Raw genomic sequence first — 7,820 nt, forward strand, 5'->3', positions numbered from 1 at the left:
CCCATTCTGCAGTACTGTCATTTTCTAGGTTCTTCATTCAGTGTTCTGCACACAGTAAGCATTCAGTAAATACTATTGATTGATCTCAGAACCTTTTCTGACCCGTTATTCCGTAGAGCTATAGGTAGAGAACCAGAGTGTTTCAGTGGAAAGAGCACAGGCTTTGGAGTCAGAGGTCATGGGTTCAAATCCAGGCCCTGCCAATTGTCAGTTGTGTGATTTTGGGAAAGGCACTTAACTTCTCTGAGCCTCAGTTCCCTCATCTGTAAAATGGGGGTTAAAATTGTGAGTCCCACGTGGGACACCCTGATAACCTTGTATCTTTCCAGCGCTTAGAACAGTGCTTTGCATATAGTAAGCGCTTAACAAATACCACACTATTATTGTTATTAAAGCACCCTCTCAGGATCGCATTTGGAGAATTTCCAGTACTCTACCAATCTCGACTATGGGAGGGAGAGTCAAACAGAGGCCTACCCATTCCATTCCTAGCTTGGGCAGTGGCTAGGAGTGGAAAACAATCTGCTACATATCAAAACTCACCTGTGTTGGGAAGCAGCGGCTTGGGAGAGAGTTGAGAGTGGAGAATCATTTACTGAGAGGAAGATGCAATGGTAGACCACTTCTGTACTTTTACCAAGAAAGCTCTCTGGATATGTTACCAGAGCGATTGCAGATGGAGGTGGGGCAATCTGGGAGAGAGGTGTCCATGGAGTCTCTGTGGGTGGGAGACAACTCAACATCCACAAGACAATAGGGTAAAACCACCCCAAAATTAAAAAGAATCTCTCATTGAATTACAATGTATGCTACCAGTGGGCAGGGAAGGCATGGCTTCTTTACATTTTCCAATCCCAAACACTTAATACAATGAACCGCGTTTAGTGGAGTGCACTCAGTTGGTGTTCAATGAATATTCTGTCAGAGTAGTTCTTGCAGTGTCCATTATTATTGTTATTAAGTGCTTACTACAAGTCAGCTATTGTAGTAAGTGCTGGGGTAGACACAAGCTAATCAGCTAGGACATGGTCCCTGTTTCACATGGAGTTCACAGCCTAAGTAGGAGGGAGAAGAGATATTTCACCCCCAATTTACAGATGAGGCAACAGAGACTTTAAGTGATTTGCTCAAGGTCACACAACAAGCCACTGGCAAAGCAGCGATTAGAATCCACTTCCTCTGACTTCCAGGCCTATGCTTTTTCCATTAGACCAGGCTCCTCCTCATCGTTTAATGACACTCCTTCCCTTTATTCTCTATGCTTGGAATGGTAGGAGGGAGATGGGGCGATAATTAGAAGGTGAGGTGGGGTCAAGAGAGGTTTTTAGGGTGGGTGAGACATGGACATGTTTGAAGGCAGAGTGGAAGGAACCAGTGGAGAGTGAGCGGTTGAAGATGTAAATTAAGGAGGGGAGAAGGGACGGAGCGAGAGATTTCATGAGATGAGAGGGAATGGGGTCAGAAACACAGGTGGCCGGAGTAGCACTTGAGAGGAGGTAGGAGAGCTCCTCTCAGGATACTGCTGGGAAGGATGGGAGAATAGCAGAGAGTGTTGAGAGCCGGGGGGTTGGAGAAGTTGGGGGAGTGACTTTGGGGAGGTTAAACCTGATGTATTCAATTTTATTAATGAAGTAGGAGGCCAGATCTTTGGGGGTGAGGGAAGGAGGAAGGGCAGGAACCGGGGGTCTGAGATGGGAGTTGAATATACGGAAGAACTGACGGGGATGCTGGGCATGGGTGTCAATAAGGGAGGATAAATAGTACTGTCTGGCAGAGGAGAGAGCTGAATTAAGGCAGGAAAGGATAAACTTGATGTGAACGAGGTTGGCATTGTGTTTAGACTTTCGCCAGCAGCGTTCGGCAGCTCGAGCATACGAGTAAAGGAGGCGGGCAGTGACAGTGATCCAGGGCTGTGGGTTAGTGGTACGAGAGCGGAGAAGGGAAAGGGGAGTGAGTGAGTCTATCTGAGTAGAAAGTGTAGAGTTGAGAGCAGTAATCTGATCATCAAGATTGGGTAGAGAAGAGAGGGAGGAGAGGTGGGTGTGAGGCACCCAGAAAGATGGAAGGGGTCAAGAGTGCAGAGATCTCTGTGAGGGAGTAATATGGATTTACAGGGGAAAGGATTGTGAGTGAGGAGGCAGGTCAGAAGGTTATGATCAGAGAGAGGGATTTCAGAGTTGGTGAGGGTGGACACAGTGCAGCGGTAGGAGATGATGAGGTCGAGGGTATGACCAAGTTGGTGAGTGGGCGAGGTGGGGTGGAGCAGGAGGTTGGCAGCGTCAAGGAGAGGTAGAAGGCGGGCAGCAGAGGAGTCACCAGGGATATCCATGTGGATGTTAAAGTCTCCGAGGATCACAGTGGGCATGGAAAAGGAGAGAAGGAAGGTGAGAAAGGGATCAAAATCATTAAAGAAGTTTGAGGTGGGGCCGGGGGGGCAGTAGATAACGGCTACAAGAATCTGGAGGGGGTGGTAGAGGCGAATAATGTGGGCTTCAAAGAAAGGCAAGGAAAGGGAAGGCGGAGGAGGGATAGTGAGAAAGCGATATTGGGGCACGAAAAGGAAACCGACACCTCCTCCTTTTCTGGTGAGTCTGGGGGAGTGGCAGAAGAATAGGTCTCCACTAGAGAGAGCAGCAGAAGAGACCGTGTCGTCCGGAGACAACCATGTTTCAGTTAGGGCGAGGAGGAGTACAGAGCTGGAAAGGAATAGGTCCAGGATGAAAGGGATCTTACTTATAATGGAGCGGGGGTTCCAGAGGCCACACTTGGCAGTAGATGTCGAGGGAGGGGAGGGAGGGGGAAGGGTGCGAGGGGTGGTGAGGGTTTGGATTGGGATGAGTTGGCGGGGGCCTAGGAGGGCGGAGTGGGAAGAGGGGGGGCGATGGGAAAGGAGAACTGGGATGGGGTGGGGGCGGGGAGGAGGGGAGGGAGGGGGCTGGGAGAGAGGAGTGGAGGATTGGCGCTGGTACAGAGGGACCCTTGGTAGGGGGTGAGGGGGAGTGGTCTTGGTGGGAGAGAAGGAGGGAAAAAGCTGGGTGGGAGAGGGGAAGGGGGAAGGTGAGGAATGGGAATGGCAGTTAGGAGCAAGGGAATTGAAAGTTCATGGTGAGGTCAGCCGGGCGAGTGACAGTACAGCGGGAGGTTAACAATTGAGATGCAGAAGCGAGAAAACAGTAGCAATGATATAAATAGGCGATGGCATCACAGAGGGTAGTTAACGATTAACATGATATGGCAATAATAAAATTGGCAGATAATGATGTCACAGAGAGCAGATACAAACTATTATGTGCTGGAGTAGGGTGGACCTGTTAAGGGGGTCAGGGAGCAGAGATACCTGGGGAGAGGAGTGAACAGCCAGATAGCATGGGTGGGCTGAGTAGTTGCGAATCAATCAATCAATCAATCAATCGTATTTATTGAGCGCTTACTATGTGCAGAGCACTGTACTAAGCGCTTGGGAAGTACAAATTGGCAACACATAGAGACAGTCCCTACCCAACAGTGGGATCACAGTCTAAAAGAGTGGGCTCACAGTCTAAAAGAATGAGGTTGCCGTTGATGTAACATGGTGATAACAAGGGCCTTTTTCCCGGGGGAGGGGTCGGGGAGAGTCAGTCAGGTCTGGACCGGGAAGGAGGGGATAAGAGGTACTTTAAGGAAGGTCGCTTAAGTGGTGGGGGGGGGAGCAGTTCTCCCCTGCCCCACCGTCGACCCCCGTCCCACGTCCTTCCTCTGGCCTGGAATGCCCTCCCTCCACACATCCGCCAAGCTAGGTCTCTTCCTCCCTTCAAAGCCCTATTGAGAGCTCAACTACTCCAGGAGGCCTTTCCAGACTGAGCCCCCATTTTCCTCTCCTCATCCCGATCACCCCCGCCCTGCCTCCTTCCCCTCTCCACAGCACTTGTAAATTTATACGGATTTATTACTCTATTTAGTGTACTTGTACATATTTACTATTTCATTTATTTTGTTAATGATGTGCATATAGCTTTATTTCTATTTGTTCTGACTATTTTGACGCCTGTCTACATGTTTTGTTTTGTTGTCTGTCTCCCTCTTCTAGACTGTGAGCCCAGTACTGGGTAAGGATCATCTCTATCTGTTGCCTATTTGTACAGCCCAAGTGCTTAGTAGAGGGCTCTGCACACAGTAAGCGCTCAATAAATACGATTGAATGAATTCATGAATCCAATTCAATAAAATACATAATACAATGCAATAACATTGATGTAAACTATCTCATACCTACAATGAACTTACAGTCTTCTGAAGTGGAGTAAAAGGTCATCTGTCTCCCCCCGTCCCCTTCATATTTTCAGTCTGGATGGCTAGATTGTCATTAGGTCTTCTCTCTAAAATCTTCATCTTCTCACCTGGGCTTCTCATAAAGTTCTCCCTGAGTCTACAATGCCTAGCTCTTCTCAGATTAAACTGTCTCAAGCCACCACTATGACCCAATCCCTTGCTGCCTCACTCTCCCTCTGTTCTGTCCCACTATCCCTCTGTCATATAAGAAGACAATTTTGTACTACCTGTTCTGGTCAATGTCTTCTCAGACCCCTTCTGCCCTTGCAGTAGCTAGAGCAGTTAGACTGTTAGCTCCACGTGGGATATGAACTGTGTATGAACCGATTAACTTGTATCCATTCCAGCGCTTTTCGTCAGTCATTGTTTTACATAGTTACTATCTAGGAAGAGCCTTGAAATAGTCATGAAATATGTGATGTAACAATTGTCACAGAAATGCAAATTTTCAACTGTATGGTGTTTCCAGTGACAGTGTATGGATCCGAAGGCTGGACAGTGAAAAAACAGGATAGAAAAAAAGATCAATTCTTTTGAAATGTGGTGTTGAAGAAGGCTTTTGTGAATGCCGTGGACTGTCCAAAGACAAACAAATGGATTTTGGAGCAAACTGAACCAAAGTGGTATTTGGAAGGCCAAATGACTTCACTGAGATTAGCATATTTTGGACACATAATCAGGAGGACTAATTCTCTAGAGAAGACACTAATGCTAAGAAAATTCCATGGAAAACGTGGAAGAGGCAGATCTGCAGCTACATGGATAGAGACCATAACAACGGTAATGGAAGAAGCATTAGGAGGGTTGTGGATTATGGCAAAGAACAGGACGTTCTGGAGAAAGTATAACCATGGAGTCACTATGATACAAAAATTAATCGACGGCACTTAATAATAATAACAAATGAGTCCTACAGTGTTTTGCATATAGTAACCCTTTAACAAAAACCATAATTAGTAGTAGTAATTGTAGGCAGTAGTAATAGTAGTAGTATTTCTTGAGCGCCCACTGGGTCTGATGCACTATACAGCCCAAACTAGAGGCCACGTCCTGAATTGTGACCTCATCCTACACCTGAGGGAGGAGAACTTAGAAGGTACGTCAGTATCTCCCCCTGCCCACCACTCATTATGCACACATTCCATTCAACTAGCCCCTCCGCCCCCTAACCTGCCTGGATGGCTCCATTTCCCACAAGGAAATCATGGTCTTAATCCCCATTTAACGAATGAGGTGACTGAGGCACAGAGCAGTGACTTGCCCAGGGTCCCACAAGGAAGATATGGCAGGACTGAAATTAGAACCCAGATCCTCTGACGCCCAAGCCTGTGCTCAATCCACTAGGCCATGCTGTTTCTGAGCCATTCCAGGTATGCAAAAAGATTGGCTGATGATAGTAGCCTGTGCCATTAGTTCTTCTGAGAGTTTCACGGTGTCAGTTGGGGTAATTAATTCTCACCCGACTCTCAGTTATGTAGACTACTCTGTCATATAGGATGAGACTTTGCACCAGGAGAGGCATTTTCCATTTTTGAGCAAGACTGTGAAGTATGACAGGAAGCCTCAATGCCTTGGTCATCACCTCCAGATAGAGCCACAATGTCCCTCTGAAGTGCTTCTGGGCCTGATTAATCAAATGCTTAACAGCGTCTAGGCTGTGAGCCCACTCTTCTAGACTGTGAGCCCAATCTTCTAGACTGTGAGCCCTCTGTTGGGTAGGGACCGTCTTCATATGTTGCCAACTTGTACTTCCCAAGCGCTTAGTACAGTGATCTGCACCCAGTAAGCTCTCAATAAATACGATTGATTGATTGATTGATTCTTGGGTATTCTTCTGTGATGGCCTTGGAACCAATACATTCTCTATCAGGTAATAGCTTGTGTCCCCGAGAGAAAGGTAAACACTGACAAATTTGTCCCATTCCCTGCTTTTCTCTCGCCATCACAAGCACCTCTGTCTTTTCCTTGTCTCTCTTTTTTTGTAAATGGTATTTGTTAAGTGCTTACTATGTTCCAGGCACTGTAGTAAGCACTGAGGTGGATACAACATAATCATGTTGGACACAGTCCCTGCCCCTCATGGGGCTTAAAGCCTTAATCCCCATTTTACAGATGAGGGAACTGAGGCACAGAGAAGTGAAGTGATTTGCCCAAGGTCACGCAGCAGATAAGTGGAGGAGCTGGGATAAGAACCCGGATCCTCTGATTCCCAGGCCTGCATTCTTTCCAGAGAGTCATGTTGCTTCTCGCAGTGGCCCTAGACTGGTCCCTAACAACTCTCATTTTCAGGAGCAGATGCAGACGTATGCAAACCTTTATCCCTCACATTGGACACTGACCTATTTAAGCAGCTTTCTTAGGGCTGGAATAGTTTGCCAAGCAGTCTCAATACCTCTGATTTGATCCTGGTCTCCTCCAAGTTGTTTTCTGATTTGCTTAATCTAGTGCAGAATCAATGAATGAAGCACACTGTCTTCATAGCTAAGCATCATGATATGTATGTGGAATGCTATCACAGATCATTCTTCCCAATACTGCCCCTCTCCCGATTGTTGATTGGAGAAATAGTTGGCATTGGTTTGTTTTGCAATTCACAAGGAATTCCCATCTTCTATTTCCTGATTCGCAGAAATCAAATTAGGACACACCCCATTCTACTGTTAATGCTTATGATATGCCTGGTACAATGTGATATTCAGTGGAGCTACAGGAAAAATAGAATAGGAAAAAGACAACATTCTGTTGCTAAAGAAACATTTATTTTACTCTTTAAGCTAGAACAGGTATGACTGCACTATTGAGCAGACTCCTCTCATTTCTCCTCATTTTAGATGAAAGAAAGATAAAAAATGAAAGTGCTACTCCGGCCACCTGTGCTTCTGACCCCATTCTCTCTCATTTCCTGAAATCTCTCGCTCCATCCCTTCTCCCCTCCTTAACTTCCATCTTCAACCGCTCACTCTCCACTGGTTCCTTCCCCTCTGCCTTCAAACATGCCCATGTCTATCCCATCCTAAAAAAAACCCTCTCTTGACCCCACCTCACCTTCTAGTTATCGCCCCATAGCCCTCCTACCATTCCTTTCCAAACTCCTTGAACGAGTCTTCTACACGCGCTGCCTAGAATTCCTCAACAACAACTCTCTCCTCGACCCCCTCCAGTCTGGCTTCCGTCCCCTACATTCCACGGGAACTGCCCTCTCAAAGGTCACCAATGACCTCCTGCTTGTCAAATCCAACGGCTCATACTCTGTCCTAATCCTCCTCGACCTCTCAGCTGCCTTCGACACTGTGGACCACCCCCTTCTCCTCAACACGCTATCTGACCTTGGCTTCACAGACTCCATCCTCTCCTGGTTCTCCTCTTACCTCTCTGGTCGTTCATTCTCAGTTTCCTTTGCAGGCTCCTCCTCCCCCTCCCATCCTCTTATTGTGGGGGTTCCCCAAGGTTCAGTGTTTGGTCCCCTTCGGTTCTCGATCTACACGCACTCCTTTGGTGACCTCATTCGCTCC

At 47.1% G+C, this 7,820-nt stretch overlaps 1 non-coding gene across 1 annotated transcript; it reads left to right on the forward strand.

Annotated features, from left to right (window-relative positions):
* Window positions 1–396: 396 nt before the first annotated feature.
* LOC119923749 lies at window positions 397–533 on the forward strand. The gene has a single exon (XR_005448954.1). It is a non-coding gene; the product is annotated as a small nucleolar RNA SNORA7 (small nucleolar RNA).
* Window positions 534–7,820: the final 7,287 nt, after the last annotated feature.

This window comes from Tachyglossus aculeatus, unplaced genomic scaffold (assembly GCF_015852505.1).
Source record: "Tachyglossus aculeatus isolate mTacAcu1 unplaced genomic scaffold, mTacAcu1.pri scaffold_239_arrow_ctg1, whole genome shotgun sequence".
Lineage (NCBI taxonomy): Eukaryota > Metazoa > Chordata > Mammalia > Monotremata > Tachyglossidae > Tachyglossus > Tachyglossus aculeatus.